We start from the raw sequence: 18,339 nt of genomic DNA on the forward strand, positions 1-18,339 counted from the left end.
ATGGGCCGGTACAGCACATTGGCTTTGCCAGTGCCATGGCGGATTCAGTGGTGAATTCCGACACATAGGAGAGATGTCGTTGATGTCTTGATGACCATGGGTCCAAGACCTTGCTCTGTGCATAGGTCAACAGTTTGTAGTCTGTGTAGGCAGTGAACACTCACCCCTCTAGCATGTAGTGGAAGTGCCATATCGCCAGGCACAAGGCCAGCAGTTCATGTTCAAACGCATTGTACTTGAGCTCAGGTGTTTGGAGGTGCTTACTGAAGAAGGCGAGTGCTCGTTGACCCATTGCTCTAGCCACCACTCTGTCTGAAGTGTCCGTTGTGAGGGCCAGGGGGAGGTGAGACCTGGTGTGCCAGTACCGTGACCTTCGCTAGTGCTGCCTTGGTGGCATGGAAAGCCTCCATGGCCTTTGGCGTCCATTGCAGCATCTTGTCACCGAGTTTGACGATGCCAAACAGGGGCTGCATGAGGGTGGCTGCTCCCTGGAGGAAGCAATGGGAAAAGTTGACTATCCACAGGAAAACCTGTAGTCCTTTGGTTGTGTTTGGCTTAGGGAAGTTCTGAATGGCTTCCACCTTTTCGGGTAGTAGTGTGGCACCCTCTGGGGTGATACAATGCCCCAGAGAGTCTATAGTCTGCAAGCCGAACTGGCACTGTGAGCCTAAACTGCTGCAGTCTGTTAAACAGACAGGTGAGGTGCGTCCTGTGGGTGTTGGCGTCGGAGCTGGCAATGAGGATGTCATCTAGATAAACAAAGATGAAGTTGAGGTGCCTGCTGACCATGTCCATTAGCCGCTGGAATTTCTGGGCTGCGTTTTTGTGTCCGAAAGGCATTCTTAGGAATTTAAAGAGGTCAAAGGTGTGATGATGGCCATCTTCTGGATGTCGCTCAGCGAACCGGTATTTGGTGGTGCCCCTTCACGAGGTCTACCTTGGAGAATACCCTATAGCCCTGTAGACTCATGGCGAAATGTGGGATGGGGTACCTGTCTGAGACCGACGCCTCGTTTAGACGTCAGTAGTCGCTGCACAGACGCTACCCACTAGAGTTCTTCTGCACCATGTGGAGCGGGGAGGTCCAGCAGGTTGTTGGAACAGTGGATGATCCCCAACTCCTCCATGGCAGTGAACTCGGCTTTGACTTGTTGGAGCTTGTCTGGCAAGAGGCACGGAGCTCATGCATGCACTGGGGGGCCGGCAGTCTCTATATGGTGCTCCACAGTATGTGCCGGGTTTGATGCTTATAGACCCAGGTATTTGGCCAGTAAGGAGGTTACTCATCTTGGTCCAGGGCGTAGATTCCCAGTGGCATGAAAGAGTGCCTCTGCAGGGAGAGGGGGAAATACTGCAATGTTGTGGCATTTACTAGATGGTATCTCATCATGTCCACCAGCAGTTCGTGAGCCTGGAGGAAATCTGCTCCGAGTAATGCTTGTTCCATGGCCGCGATGGTGCCCTCCCACTAAAAAACAGCATCTGCAATGTAGAGGGTGACCAGGCGGGTGCCATAACACGGAATGGAGGACCCTTTGGCCGCTTGCTGGGGAAGGCCTTCGGTGTTGTGTCTCGCCTCAAAGTATGTGGGTGGGATGAGGCTAATCTCAGTGTCCGTGTCATGAGGAAATCCCTCTTGGTCTTCTGGTCTCTGAGGTAGAGTAGGCTTTTCTGTGTGCCAACCACCGAGGTCATTATTGGCGGATGGCCTGGCCATTTCCCGTTGCTGTGTTGGTTTTAGTGGTGGTGTATGAGCACATAGGGGGGTGCACCACTGGGTGTTCTTGCCTCATCGCCAGGGATAGAAACAGAACTCACTGTTCTTCTCCACGTGCCATTCATGTTGCCACTGTGCCACAGCTTCTGATGGTGTTTCTGCTGAGCTGGACAGGATGGCAGTGCCGATCGTGTAGACTGGTTGGATGTGGAGGGAGCTCTACTGTGCTGTGTGGAACAGCCTGTCTGCCTCCTTGGCTACGAGGTGCGGGGCACTGAAATCCATCTCTGAAACTGCTGAGGATGCGTACACTGGTAGTTTTGAGAGGAATAGATCCTCGAACAGGAAACAGTCTGTGTGTCCGTCTGCCAGGTCCACCATTTCATGCATCAGCTCGGAGGGATTTCTGTCACCTGGGCCCTGCATGTTGAGGATTCCAATTGTGCACTTGTGCCAGATGAGCTCGAGGGTATCAAGGAGGAAACGTCAGAACTGCTCGAACTTATGCTCAATTTGTAGGTTTTCTATGACAGAGCTTACGTTGGCAGCTTTGGTGGCATCCAGGGTGCTGACGATGTGCCAAAACTTGGTGTCCTCTGAAGCAATTCCCCGGATGTGGAACTGGGACTCAGCCAGCTGTAGCCAGTTCCTGGGCTGGCTCACCCAGAATGGTGGGAGATGGATGCCCATTGTGTTGGTCGCAGGCGCTGCAACTGTGGACTCAGCCAGTTGCTGAATTCTCGTATGATCGATGCTGGTTCCAAAACATTGGAACCATTGGGGTCACCACTGTAGCGACTGCTGCGGCAGTGCTGCTGAATAACGAGACGTCCACACAGCATGAGGATGAATGAAAGAATGACTTTATTGGTTTGAATTCACTGCGTCTCTGCTCTAGCCCTCCCCCCCACTTCTGGTGATATACCGCGGTGATATCTGGTGATATCGCGCCGTGGTTTCACTCTTTAGCCCTCTGGCTACTATGTGGATTCATTGCCTGTTCTCCAGGAGGTCACCAGTGGCTCCACATTATTGACATTTTAAATTAATTTATAAGGTAACATTGATTAGAGGGAGAGGGTAGTCCTTAGCTTTTTGTACTTCATCTTTGTTTTTCTTTATTTTATTCATTATTTCATTAAACGGGTTTAACATGGTCACCTAGACCATTTCAATTAAATGTTTTTGCCATATTTTAACCAATTATTGATGTCATTTTATCTACTTATTTCTCATTGTCTTTTTTTGTGTCTGCTGACTTGTATACAAATGAATTATTATGTAATTGTCAATTCTGTATTCATGGTTATATATTAAATTCAACAAAAGTATTTCAAAAAGAAAGAAAGACTGAGGCAAAAGACAGGAAATTATAGCCTGGTTAGTATGATTTCAGTGGTTGTTCAGACTCTAGAATCCATTATTATGGATGAGATGTTGTGCTTGAAAACACAAGATAAAATTTGAGGATGTATCAAGCAAGAGAAACCCAGAAGAATCAGTTGGTGATGTTTACTTGGATGTTCAGATGGCCTTTAATGAGGTGCAGCACATGAGGCTGCTGGATAGGTGGAGAGCCATTGGAGCATGGGGTGGGATGAGTGTGTGGCTCCCTGCGTGCATTTGTTGACCATGATGTCTGGTCAGTGTGCTGGTGCAGCTCGAGTCGGTGCTGCTGGCACATGATGGCAGCGCTGAGGGGACGCATGCGGTGTCTATTAGGCTCGACGGCCCTGCTGGAAGTGATGTGTGATCATCAGTGTGAGCTGAAGTCCGGCCGGAAATGACTTTGTCAGTGCGGGTGGAGTTGGGCAGCCAAAGATGGCGGCACCCGTGGAAAGCACATGACCCTAGCGTGGGTCAACAGCCTGGCTGGAAGTGACGTTGGTGCAGGCGGAACCAACAGGTAGGGTAGTGGCATTGCAAGGCACTCGCACGAGGCGGGGCACAGAGAGTTGGAAACCACTCCCAGTTGGTTGCGGAGGGCTGCAACACTCCCTACGGGTTTAAAGAGTCACACCTTGGCGAAGTGGCCTTTCTTCCCTCATTGGGAGCAGAGTGAGTTCCTCACAGGGCAGTTCTTACGGGAGCACCTGTCTGACCCACACTGGGTCCCACAGTACTTACAGCAGTGGCTAGCATTAGCAGCAGCCATAATCTCTTCCTTGAAGGGCCTTTCAGCAACTGCTGCTGTCGTCGGTGACGGCCAGGCCAGTGAGTGGGGGAGGCGAGTATTTAAGGCTTCCACATGGTGGGCTGCAGTTTCTAGGAAGCGGACCGCTTCCATGATCCTGATGAATGAGGCATTGTTCTCCTTCTATAGTCTTGGTTGGGTTTCTCTTGACCGCATGCTTCCTGGATGAGAACCTCACTTCCCCAGCAGTCACGCCAGCTTCTAAGGTGCATGGGCTCGCTAGCTCTTGCAGGGCCCCCAGGTCAGCGTCAGGTGTCTCCCCTTGCTGCTGTACTCTGATGCTGAGTAGGTACCGGGCGTTGAGTATATTTATAACCATAACCATATAACCGTTTACAGCACGGAAACAGGCCATGTCGGCCCTTCAAGTCCGTACCGATTCACTTGAACAACTCCACTAGCTCCTCCGCAAATTCCTGAGGAAGTAGAGGCTTTCTTCATGATGCCATTGGTGTGTTGGTTCCAGGAAAGATCTGCGTTGTCGGGAACTGGTGCATGCCTTCCAGGGTGGCCATTGCAGGATCAATGTCTGTGCAGTCTCTGAAAGCCTGGAAGGCACATGGGCCCAGCCTGGTGTTTAGGACCATGAGCCTTTTCTGGTTCATATTGATGACCTCTGCTTGAGTGTGGATGATTGCCTCAACCACAGGCTTCCAGATCTTGAAGTATGTTGGAATGTCCGGGCGCTGAGGGTCGATGTCCAGCCTCTCAAGGATGAGAAATCTCTCCATGGTCCTCTAAACTTAAGCTGATTAAATTGTGGTGCAGCAAACAACTCAAAACTCAACAGGCTTTAATCAGCTGAAAGTAGAAAGCACCAGATATGTCTGTGGCCTCCGGTTCCACATGCCCGACTGGTTTAGGAAATGGCTGGCTTGAGTCTTTATATGGGCCCATGATTGATAATCAGCAAAGTGGGGCCAACCTCCTAGGTTACCTACCTGCAGGTACAATGGTTGCTCCCTGCAGTAGGCTGGTAGGAGTGTGACTATAGTGGTGGTTCTATCACCGCAAAGGGTATTATGAATATGGGCTGAAGGCAGGAAAATGAGGCTGATGGGAAAAATTACATTAGCCATTCAAATGGAAGATGATACTTGATGTACCAAATGGCCTAATTCTGTTTATATGCCTTATGGTCCATGGTCTGAACTCTACCTCCTAGTGAAACTGAGACTTCAGTTGGTAAACGTTTCTTTTCATGAAATCCCAGCTCCTGTGCCACTGATATCTTAAACCTCTTCCCCTTGAGGCTAAAGCCTCAGACTCTGGCCCCCATGATAGCAGCACCCTAACACTCTCCTGAGAAGGAAGCTGACTTGAGGCTTCATTTTCATGAGAGTCCTGAACCTTCGCCAGCCCTAAGATAACCTGAAACACCTGCCTTTCATACTTTGATGCCAAAGGGGACCTCCAAAAGTTTTGGCTGTGAGCCTCCTTAAGTGTCTAGCCCTGGGTTCTGCTTCAAAGAATCTGATTCTTGATTAGATCAAAATGACTCTTGCCATTAAAAATTACATCAGCTGATGAACTAGGGTTTGTTGAGAAGATGGTAGACTTCATTTCTAATTGTTTAGTCTTTATTTTCAAGATCCCTGGAAATTTCTGCAAGTAGTGAACCTCTTTGTAATGTCAAAAAGCTGTCAGTTGGCTAAGTTTCAAAGTTTTGATTCACTCTTGCAGTATAACATTCTTTAATGTTATTTTAATGTCTTGAAATCAAGGAAGTGATACATTTTTTAAAATTCATTGCTAAGAGGTAGCTGAAGGAAACAAAATTCAGAGAGGTCCTGCTTTACAAGTTGAATATTTACAGAAATGGATAGCTTTAAATTAGAACAGTCAATTCAAGTGGTATGAAAAGTTAGAATTTGTAATAATTGCTGTGGAATTGAAAAAGCAGATAGACATACTGAATGTTGAACCTGGTTAAAACTCTTAACTCTAAAATCATTTTCATTGAATTCTGAGGTATGAATCTTTCTCCACCCCAACCCCTGCTTTTTTCTCTTGCCTCTCTCTCTCTCTCTCTCTCTCTCTCTCTCTCTCCCTTGGTCTGGCATCTGTCAATCCTTTTCCTGCATTCTTTACCACTCCCTGGTTCCCCAATGTCCGGCTGATCCTCCCTCGCCCTATTCTCACCCCACTGGTTATCTCCCCTCTCCCCTCTGGGTCTTGATGAAGGATTCTGACAATTATTTTTCTCCTACTGATGCTACTTGACCCGCTGAATTAATCAGCAGATTTTTTTAAAATTATTTGGCCGATCAAGTCCTTTGTGGCTCTTTGAAGGAAAACTACAGCTGGCCCTTTCCCCACAGCCGTGAAAGTTCTTTCCTTCAGATATAGCGATCTCTTTTGAATGTTTCAACTGAATCTGTCTTCACTACTGCCCCAGATAGTGGATGCCAGACTATAATCATTCATGCTGGGTCCTTCACTTCCTCCTTTGTTTGGCTTCTTGAGCTGAAGGCTCGGGATGAGTTGTTTCTAGACACTTGATCTCAGTGAAGAGAGCAGTTGGCGTGGTGGTGAGCGGAATGTCTTTACAACACCAGCCATCGGGACCGGACTGGGGTTTCGAATCCCACGCTGTCTGTAAGGAGTTTGTACATTCTCCCCATGTCTGCATGGGTTTTTTGTCTGGGAGAGGGGCTCCAGTTTCCTCCCACTGGGGGTGTAGGTTAATCGGGTGCAAATTGGGCGGCACGGACTCGTAGGGCTGAAATGGCCTGTTACGGTGTTGTATGTCTGCATTATTTTAAAATTTAAAACATTCTTTGCTTGTTTGAGTCTAATCTTCGATTCAATGGGCATTAATGGGAAGAGATGACACAACTCCTAATTAATAAAGTGATCAATTATTAAGAGTATTTCCATGTACAATTAATCCAGACTGTTAAACATATCATGAAATCCGTACATTTTGGTTTTCTGTTTACAAATTGGCGAAATCTCGACCCTGTCTTTCTTGTGATAATTATTTCAGCTCTGTAAGTTTGGTATACGTGCCATTTCACTGCATTTCTTTTTATTTCCTTTAGCTCCTGAGGACTGGAAGGAAGTATAAACATTTTGAAGATACGTCAGCTATTCCAGCTTGGTCAAAGCTGCACTGTGACTTCAGCAAATGAAAACCTTGACCTACAAGAAGCAGAGTACATCAGCTGACACTGTGGAATGACAACATCATTTATGCCAGTGCGATCAGGATCAAATCACCTCTGGCCACTCTCCATACAGCCAGAAGCTTAACCTGAGCAACTGCCTCAGTCCATTGTTCAATGTGCTTCAGATCACAACAGAAAAGCCTGAAGTAAAGCTCTCTGTTTGTTTTTCTCCCCCTTTTTCTACCTTTCAGAAGCATCTATGTGAAGCTAATACCTTGGTCAGTGCTGATGGAATCAGTTACAGAAATACCAATCACAGTTCCTCTTGACATTAATTCAACTTTCTCATGGCCTACATAAATAAATGCCCCTCTTGGCATTAATTCAACCTTCTCATGGCCTACATAAATAAATTCTCCTCTTAAATAAAATGAAATAAAATTGTTGAAGCTCATGAAAAGTTAAACTATATCCTGAAAAGGCAAGTTGATTTTTTTTAATCACACGCGGAACAGAAGTCATGTTTACACCAGAGTGAAACATATTCTCTCTGTTGAAAATTGGAGCCTTGGCTAAAGCAGTTCACCGTCCGCAGGAAAAGGATAGCATCCCCTGCCCCCTCCACATATCTTGAAGCCAAGGCGAAGAGAAGAATAAGTGCTGATGGCAAATGTGACATAGCTTCACCTCAGCGCCAAGTTCTGCTCCTTGCTGCCATCATATGGGGTGACCATTCCAGGTCACCAAGCTATTGCTGTCACCCAGATACTGAATCTCGATGCTCTTCTAGTATTCCAGGCAATGGATGATGTGCGTGGTTAGTGGCATGGATGGCCTCCTGAGATATGCAGTGAAGCATGCAGATTCTTGCAGGGATTTACCATCTGAAAGAATATGATTTGCACTTGATTTCCATTCCAGTAGGTCATCTCCACCTCGACAGGAAAATGTCCATCATTTGTTTATCCTCCCGTACGACACAAAAAAAAGCAACCTCAGAGGACAATGGGCATTGGAACAAATTATATTATCTACCTTCATATACAAATCAAATCTTATGTGGTACATGAAATGATGACACAGGAGAAAAATCCCTCAAAATTATTTTTCAAAACGTTTAAACGTTTTCACAGTAATTTGGAATCCATTTATCGTTTTCAATAGAATCTAGGGGCTTTATAAATCCAACTGAACCAGGAATCAGAGAGAATGCACAGCTATGAACAAGCAAAGCACTTTAGTTATATTTTGAAGTTTTGTATTTTTATAGCCTTCCCTTGTTTGGCAGTCACATAAAGACTTAAATGTTCTTCATCATGGTGTGATTTTTTTTGTGTTATTATTTGCAAGCAGATAACTGTTTTACTTTTGAACAAATAAAACATAAGAAAGTCGTGTATAAATTTTAAATTGGAGATGGCAAGATATATTTCTTCTATTCATAACAAATGCAAACAATGTATTTTGTAATTATTAGAGTTTTGCAATTTACGAAAAAAAGGTTATTTTATTATTAAGCGCTTGCTTTACGATCTGGGTTAAATGCTAAGTATAAGAAAGAACAATTTTCATACATTTTCTTAAATCAGAACTGCTTGTCATAAAAAAATAAGAAAAATAAATGTGATAAAATATAATACATGTAACCTTCATATGGGTAATCAGAATTACAGTTACTGGATATTATTTATCCTTCAGTTGCTGCATATTTCCATGTTTCGATAGTTACCACACCAGTTAGCCAAGTTTATTTGGTTTGTAATAAACTGGTACTGAGGGAAAGTTTGTGAGTTTGGATCTTAATTTCATCCTCACGAAGCTGATCAACAACCTGATTCTGTAAATGGAAAAGACCCAGGTGTGTAACTTCGCCATCAACAAAATAGCTAATCAAACGATAGGTTTAGGAAATTGATGAACTTCAATGCTAGTGTGCTTATTTTGTGTGTGTGTAAGATGGAAGGTGGAGGGTGGGGAAGAATCAAGTGTAACTTGTTCCCCAAATGAATTACTCACTTAAAAATGGTAAGGCATTTTTAGATGTTTTATACATTGCGAATAGGGCCAAATATCTGTTGAAAATTGAAGTATTGTCAAAACCAGTTCACTGTTCACACCTGATCTGGGAAACTGGACATTGGAGCCAGGACCACTGGTTGTTGCAGCCAAAGGAGTAACTGCTAACCAAAAGACTCTGTGAGTCCACAGCCCTGACACTACAGCCATTCACCAAGGCTATTTCCACCATGCTGCAGTTTGTATCAAAGGTAAGTGACTCAGTAGATAATTGTATTAAATGGGAGAGCTGCCTGAAAATGAATGGCAGCTAAAGCATCTGAGACCACCATCGCTTACAGGTAGCCCATTTGGGCACGAACTGTCTCCACACAATTGGTTGTGCCCAAATGGGGATCATAATCAATTTTTAAAACCACATCTGAGGCACATGTAGACTGAAGGGAAATATATGTGCGATGCATGACTTGAGTTACAAAATCAAACACTCTGTTTTCAAGAATATATTTAGTCTTGTTATGCATAGTACACACATGAAATCATTCCCAAAATAAGGATCTTCTCATTCCTTCACAAATATCGCATTTAACCTAATCACTCAAAAAGTAGTTCATCTATTTATTATTTTAACAGTATTGTACATCACATGAACAAATTCATTTAAATGCTTATTTTAGACATATAAATTTTCAAAAATGCCAACCATTGATGGGGCATCCCTCAAGCAGCTTCGTACTTTATTACTAATGTGTAGAATCAAGGTCCATTGGCATGGATTGGATGTTGATTATAGCATTGAGCTCCATAAAAAGGCATTTGTAAAATAAAAGTATCCACACTTGTGTACCGTTGGAACATCCAGTAGATGTTCAAGTGCAGTTTAACATTGTCAAATCTGCTATTTTTAATCCCAATAATTAGAAGGGGGGGGGGGGAACCAAGATTTAACTTTCACGTTCCTCGTTCACTTTCAACCTTCCGATTTCCAACGTGTTCACTAAAAATTAATTGTGTATTTTTTTGTTATTGCAATGTCCAAAAACTGAGTAAATGTCACTGCCACACATAACTCAGCTAAATTACACGCTGGCTAAGGAAGAATTTTTGACAGTCTTCTGACGAAGATTACTGGGGATCACATTTTTCAGATGTTTGTAGATTTTTTTAAGAACATTTGTTCAATTCTGTGAAGTTGCTACATAATGAGGTTCAAAAATATACCAAGGATATGAATAATATGTTATCATTTATAAAACTAAATATAATTTAATAAGATTTGTTCTTTTCCATATGAATTATTAATTAAAATAATGTTACTCTATACAAGTGCTAATATTTAGCCTATGTTTGATAATGGGCACAAATCATTTCATTCTTTGCAGCATTTCAATAAAATAATAGTGAGCAAAAGAAAGATGAAATGCAGTTTATTGAATTAAAATCAAATAATTGAAGAGAATAATAATAATTCACACGTTAATATTGGAAATTTCAATTTGGGACCTTGCCCCCCAATATTCAAATTTTCCAATTAAAAGTCAGCTTGTTTTGCACTCCGACTATTTTCTTCCACCTCCCGCTTCCCCGCCTTCCAAACCCTACTGTCATCCCTCCCAGACCTTCCTTTGTGATAAAGCTGGAAAATGCATCCACTGGTCCTACCCAGGCTGCGAATGCCTAACCTTTGGACACCTGGTACATACGAACGAGTATTTGGGCGACTGGAGGGATGGATGGGGAGCTGCAAGGTGGTAGCAGGGTAATTGCAAATGGCTTCTCTCCCCCCACCCCCAACCCCCACACAGCCTCAACAATTAGAGGCTGGATCAATTTGAAAGGAGCTGTGAGTTCTAGGCAGACTCACCCTCTCATTCAATGAGATCGGATGGTGCATGTTTGCTCTCCCATCACAGCTGTTGCTGTGAACCTCTCCCACACACTGTTTGCATTCACTTTCAACCTCCAAACATTTTTCAGGATCAGGACACTGTCGTAGTGGAATTATGTCCTGCTGATGCTGCAGATGCATTTTTTTGCTCATGTCATGACCTCCTGAGTTTCTCCAGTACCTTTGTGTGGGACACTGTCATAACCTGTGGACTTGCTGTTTCAAGACTATGCCTTTCTTTCCAATAGCATGTGAAACTAATCACCTGTCTAATCACTGTAACCACCCTGTGTATTCCTTTGCTTCAATATTTTTTTCAAATTTTCCTTTAACTGAGGATCTTGCCGTGGTCTTCCAGGCTTTGAACTTCATCACTAATTCAAAGATAGAATATACACATAAAAAAAAAAATCAACTGTCCTTTATATGATTTTGGCATGGGAATTAATCTACAATATAACTAGTAACATACACTACATGAGTGGTTCTCAACCATTTTCATTCCACTCACGTACTAATTTAAGTATTCCCTATGCCATAGGTGCTCTGTGATTAGTAAGGGATTGCTTAAGGTGGGATGTGGGTGGAAAGAAAAAGTTTGAAAACCACTGTTTTAATTGTACCTAATTGACTCGTTATGTGCACGGTTTCATAACTCCAAAAGAAATGGGCCAATGACAATTTTTCTCAAGCAAAATATTTCAGTAACAATTGGGTCTAGAGCAGTAATTTTCAACCTTCCCTTCTGACTCACATACCATCTAAAGCAATCCCTTGCTAATCACAGAGCACCGATGGCATAGGGAAGACTTAAAGTGGTATGTGAATGGAAAGAAAAAGGTTGAGAACCACTGTACAGCATCATGTGACACTAATTTAACCCTATTGCGATCTGCTCCTGTTTGTTTTTATAAATCATTCGCATCTGTATTTTCCCACACTATAAATTGTGTGCTGGTTGACCAGTTTACCTATCTCGGCTGCACCATTTCATCAGATGCAAGGATCGACAACGAGATAGACAACAGACTCGCCAAGGCAAATAGCGCCTTTGGAAGACTACACAAAAGAGTCTGGAAAAACAACCAACTGAAAAACCTCACAAAGATAAGCGTATACAGAGCCGTTGTCATACCCACACTCCTGTTCGGCTCCGAATCATGGGTCCTCTACCGGCATCACCTACGGCTCCTAGAACGCTTCCACCAGCGTTGTCTCCGCTCCATCCTCAACATTCATTGGAGCGCTTTCATCCCTAATGTCGAAGTACTCGAGATGGCAGAGGTCGACAGCATCGAGTCCACGCTGCTGAAGATCCAGCTGCGCTGGATGGGTCACGTCTCCAGAATGGAGGACCATCGCCTTCCCAAGATCGTGTTATATGGCGAGCTCTCCACTGGCCACCGTGACAGAGGTGCACCAAAGAAGAGGTACAAGGACTGCCTAAAGAAATCTCTTGGTGCCTGCCACATTGACCACCGCCAGTGGGCTGATATCGCCTCAAACCGTGCATCTTGGCGCCTCACAGTTTGGCGGGCAGCAACCTCCTTTGAAGAAGACCGCAGAGCCCACCTCACTGACAAAAGGCAAAGGAGGAAAAACCCAACACCCAACCCCAACCAACCAATTTTCCCCTGCAACCGCTGCAACCGTTTCTGCCTGTCCCGCATCGGACTTGTCAGCCACAAACGAGCCTGCAGCTGACATGGACATTTACCCCCTCCATAAATCTTCGTCCGCGAAGCCAAGCCAAAGAAAGAAGAAATTGTGCTCTATTTTTCCTCAAGGTCGTTAATATTTTAATAGTTACTACCAGACTTGTAATCTGAAATGATAATTTGTGGTCTTTAAGAATCTTATTTAATGTCATGACTTCTTCAGGGCTTCTGTTTTGACACCTGGAAGCCTCCACTTAACACCTTCTATCTTGATATACTAGAGAAAAGTTCAATGTGTGTCTTTTTGGACGAACTTTCACTGTTTCTGCTGTTGCCCCATACCCTACATCATCCCCTTCTTTTTCTTCTAATATTTCATTTTGTTTTCTTGTAACTTTATTAATCATTAAAGTGCTTTTGTTTATTTTCCTTATCTCTCTTCTGTTGTTGTTTATCATGCCAGTCGCATTCTGACTGCAATACCTGCCACGTTTTTTGTTGTCCATTTTGAGTGCCAACTGCTATGCATCTTTTACTTGCATGAACTCTCCAATTCTTATTTCTTCCCTCATACCATTTTTTTTGTATACTTTCCAATCTTTAATTCTATTTTTCCATTTCTTAGATGCATCTTTTCCCCACATAAGCTGTTCTGCCTTGGCAATTGTACCGGTATTCCATGTCCCTCCTGCTGGCCATGATTCGGTTCCTAGTCCTTTAGTTAATGCCATTGAGAGTATGCAGTATTGTTTACCATGGTGAGAATTAATATAGCACATTGACTGTACTGGGGTACCATCTGAGCTTTTATCGATAGCCTGACCCATTTCCCAGCCTTAGTTCTGAATTATCCCAGATGGTATTTCCTTTTGGCAAGGTATACTTTACTAACTAAATCATCTGTCAACTAACCCTTTCACTTAGCAGAAAAAAAAAGCAAGTTACCAAAGAATCTTGATTCAAGTATTGTAATTGAATAAAGTGAAACACAGTTTCCGAATAGGTTAAATAGACCAGGTTGGTTATGCAACCATCTGCCCAAAACGATACTCAAATGTCAGAATGTAACCTTCCACTACCAGCCTCTGAGATGTTTGTGTGGGCCAAACATTCCCCAGCAGTTGTAAGCTATCTTTTACATCTGCGTATTGATATTTGCAGTTGGCAGGACAGGGTTATAGATTATCCCTTTAGTCAACCCTGTAGTCAATAGTCAGGTATCGTAATTTAGGAACCTCTACTGTTCAACTAGTTCAAATAGGTTAAATAGATCGGTTGATGCTACAACCAATCACTCAAAAATGATACCCGGGTGTGGGTGATAACCTTGCAACTATACTTGCAACCGGCAGAACAGTTTCCTCACAAATCACAATCACAATTCTTCTTAACTCATTATCGGGGCAGCAGGTCATCTTAGATTCTTGAAGTTGACAATGGTGACCGACAATTCAGCACTGAAACAATGCCATTCAGAGATTGAGTGGTGCTGGATGCTTATTGTAGCCTTTAGATTGCATCTAACAGGTAGTAGTCAGTTAGCACTATTGTGTTAAAGATATCAGGCAGTATTAGGATATGGCTCAGTAGAAGAGGTGAGAATTGATTCCTGTATGCAATGTCCTTGGTTGTGTGCTCTCTCTCTCTCTCTCTCTCTCTCTCTCTCTCTCTCTCTCTCTCTCTCTCTCTCTCTCTCTCCCTCTCTCTCTCTCTCTCTCTCTCTCTCTCTCTCTCTCTCTCTCTCTCCCTCTCTCCCACTTCCAGCTTACTGGCAAAGTCTATGTGATGGTTTTTTCATCATAATCCCCAAAAACTAGATGTTCTATAGCTAATATTCTACACAAGAGGGTTAAAATTGTTATGCTTTAGGATCTCTTTTTTTCACAATTAACTGTTAAATTTGCAAAGCACATGTTTCTTTATCAAAAAGCCAAACATATTCTGATCCATTTCCAAGGGCAACTCAAAAAAACAACATACCATCTAATTATTTAGCCATAACATATCAGTTGGTGATGATTTTAGTAATTTTTATAAAGTACAAATGACATGCACAAGAATAATCCCCAGAAGGTAGAGAAAAATTCCTTTGTCAAGGCAGAAATTAATCAAAGATAATCTGAAGCCCCTTTCACACTTGAATCCCAGTAAATAGGCTGTTCAGTATCCTGGGATAGAAATGGGGGTTTGGCCCTTCACACTAGACTGGGACACTGAACGTTTTCACACTTGCAAAGATTTATCCCCGGTGTTTCGTCTGTTCTACCTTTAATTGGAAGTGCCTGTCATATTGCTGCCTGTTTCACACTTGCCTGATCTCAACGTTGGCGTCTGCAGACACTGGGGATCGTACTAGGGGACAAGGCCATCAATCCCCGATGTGAATTTGAGCAGATTTTGCTTTCACACTTGCCACTCTAAAGACTGATTGGCATCTGTCTGGCATCCTGGGATCACTGGCAAGTGTGAAAAGGGCTCAAGTGATATTGTTACGCAAAGATCCTGTGTGACCAATTTGACTGAAAATTTTCAGAGGTAACAAAATTTTCAGTGATTGATGAAGTCTACAACAAGTTCAGTGAGGCCTTTGACAAGGTATCACATTGGAAATTGGTCTTAAATGTCAGAACCTTTCGGGTTCAGGTCAAGTTGGCGAATTGGATCCAAAATTGGCTTGTTGAATGGAGAGAGGGTGATGGTAAAAGGGCATTTATGGAGACTGGAAGCAAGTATTCAGATCCTCATGCCTGTTTCATCATTCAGTAAGATCTCTCTTAACCTTTGATTTCAGCCTAGCTACCTACACTAAATTCATATCCCTCTATTCTCTGGACTTTGAGTTTTCTCATATATGGTCTCATAATTTAGCCTACAGAGACAATTCTTCTGTTCTAACAGACATTGGACTGTTTCAAAACAAGGTTATGGTTTATGTTGCACCAGGCACAGTTTCTGACAGGAATGTTATTTTACAGACAGCTGATGCTTAATTAAAGAATGCAGAGTTTGTAGAATGTGACTTCAGTCAGAGAACAATCTGGTTTGAAGCTGATGTGGCCACTTTTGGATTCAGTGTTTTAGCCAACACTTGTCCTGCACCGATGAGCACATAATGAGAGGAGATCTTATAGAAACATATAGGATTATGAAGGGTATGGATAGGATAGATGTAGGAAGGTTTTTTGAGCTGGCCGGGGAAGCTAAAATGAGAGGACACAGTCTCAAGATTCGGGGGAGTAGATTTAGGACAGAGATGAGGAAAAATAGTTTTTCCCAGAGAGTAGTGAATGTTTGGAATTCTCTATCCAGGGAAGTGGTTGAGGCTGCCTCATTAAACATATTTAAAATTTGGTTAGATAAATTTTTACATGATAGAGGAATTAGGGGATATGGGAGAAGGCAGGTAGGTGGAGTTAGGTCATAAATTAGATCAGCCATGATCGTATTGAATGGCGGAGCAGGCTCGATCGGCCATTTTTGGCCTACTCCTGTTCCTACTTCCTATGTTCCTATGTTCCTATATTAGTCAAGGAGGATAAAACCCCATCAGTGCTTTCTAAAGGGATCTCAAACTACTTACATATTAGTTGCCATGATTGATTTCCAATGGGTGTTGCTGAAATCAACATGTTTGAAGTTTCACTCCCTTCAGGGAGCGACAAACCAGGTGCAGAATAAAAATATGCTGATTTTAATAATTCTGTATAGACCAGTTTTACACAGACATAAATGGATCAGCATTCTCCCCTTGAAAGGGCTGTGAAAAGACAGCACCTGAAATATTGTGCACAGGGATTGTTTTCCTTAATTAAAGAAGGATTTGCCAATTATATAAAGAATCGAGGTTTGCTGTCTTGGAGTGAGTTTTAACATGGAAGAATTGAGGTCAAAAGAGGAATATTTTCTAGAATTTAGAAATATTCAAGATAATCTCCCTGAAATGTACAAAGTTACTGTATGGCCTGACTGGGTAAATACAGTTAAGATATGGCCTCTAGAATTAAGGGTGAAAATCTCAGAACAGGAGGTCAGCCATTCAAAATAAAAGGTGAATGAGGAGAAATATCTTCACCCAAGGAGGGCTATGGTCACTGAGTCATGGATTGTAGAATTATTAATGTTAAGGGAATCAAGGAATACATGTTTAGTGCCTAAACAGTGACATTGAGATTGAATGGTCCGCCCTTGCTTCCGTTTTTTGTGCTGTTATCAAATAATGACAATGGCCACTGACATTTCATGGCATTTAGATCCACGGAACAGCTGCACCCATTGCATTTGAGCTATTTAAATGCTGGCTTCAATAGCCAGGATGGATGGTCCCGCTTAATGCCTCCAACATAATCTGTTATTTCTTGCATTCGTTCGCTCTCTTCTATAACACTTCCAAGTCAGAACTTACTCAAATTGCTCCTGACATCTGCTGCTACATCAATATATTGCCTTTCAATTGATGCACCTAACCGTAAATAGTGTGGACTACCATTAATGGATGCTAGAATCAATGGCCATTTATTAATGTGTCTGGCCAATTAAAAGCATGGTTACCATGGATTAAATACAAAAATTATGCAACTAAGAGTGCAGCGTGAACTTCGTAAGTGATCTTCTCTGATTGTCATACATTTTTGCCACTCTTGTCACACATCATTAACCTTTGACCTACTTGAAGAGGCCTTCCAAATTCTACCTCTCTTCACATTGATGGCTCTCACCACTGTACCAATATTTCATGAACCTCATTTATCAAACACCTTTGATCTACTTTCTGACCTATTCACAGTATGGACAGAGGCTGAGCCAAATGCAAATGTTTCCCTTACATCTGTGACAATAGAACAGATCCCTGATCATTTTAACTGACTTTTTTGCAACACTGACTATGCCTTCATCCTTGGTTCTCACTCTCTTTCACTCTATAACTCTTTTCTTATTTCCATTATATGTTTTAGAATGCAGCTCGAGCAGACTCAGCAGTGGTCAATGTGTTTCCAAAATCCCCCTGGGTTGCAAGCTCCAGGAATTCAACCAGTAACAAGGAAGACACAATATATTTCCAAAAGTTAAGATGTCTTTAAATTTGCAAGTGTATCTACAGATGGTGGAGTTACAAAAATGTATCAGGCACCCTTCTCAGGAGAAATTGTGGGTCTGGGAGGTCCTTTTGAAAGGTTGGCTTGTGTAATTATAATGCATTTAGTAGATGCCCAAACTGCAGCCCATGTTCAGGGCAAGTGATGTGCCAACCCAATGAGATGATTTGACTTGAGTGGTGGCAAACTTTGTTGTGGTAATGGGACTCAACAAGCAAGTGAAATGTGTTCCAGCATTGCTCTTGATATGTTCCTAATAGAAACAGAGAGAAAAGAATTCTTATCAATCTCCCCAGCAGAGCCTAAAGTGAACACTGGTGGAACTGAATGGGGTACCTGGCCAATTATTAAAGGATGTGCTGACCAACTTGCCAATGTATTCATGGATATCTTCAATATATCACTCCACCACTGCATGATACCCACCTATTACATCTAGGTGTCTATCATAGTACCCAAGAAGGGTGTGGTAACTTTCCTGAATGACTATTGAACTGTGGCACTCACATCAACAGTGATCAAGTGTTTTAAAAGGCTGGTGTTGAAGCATATCAGCTTCTGATTGAGTGGTGATATGGATCTGTTCCAATTTGTCTACACCAGTGGTAGGTCTACTGCGGATGTCATCTCACTGGCTCTCCACAAAGTCCTGGTACTCCTGGG

At 42.8% G+C, this 18,339-nt stretch overlaps 1 protein-coding gene across 1 annotated transcript in view; it reads left to right on the plus strand.

The window, feature by feature from the left end:
- Positions 1-8,318, plus strand: part of LOC138738886 (protein Largen-like) — a 277,587-nt gene extending 269,269 nt beyond the window's left edge. The window contains exon 3 of the mRNA XM_069890025.1: positions 6,956-8,318. The gene's annotated coding sequence lies outside the window, so the exon portion shown is untranslated. The remainder of the gene's footprint in view (positions 1-6,955) is intronic.
- Positions 8,319-18,339: the final 10,021 nt, after the last annotated feature.

The sequence above is a fragment of the Narcine bancroftii genome, chromosome 1, assembly GCF_036971445.1.
Source record: "Narcine bancroftii isolate sNarBan1 chromosome 1, sNarBan1.hap1, whole genome shotgun sequence".
NCBI classification, from domain to species: Eukaryota; Metazoa; Chordata; class Chondrichthyes; order Torpediniformes; family Narcinidae; genus Narcine; species Narcine bancroftii.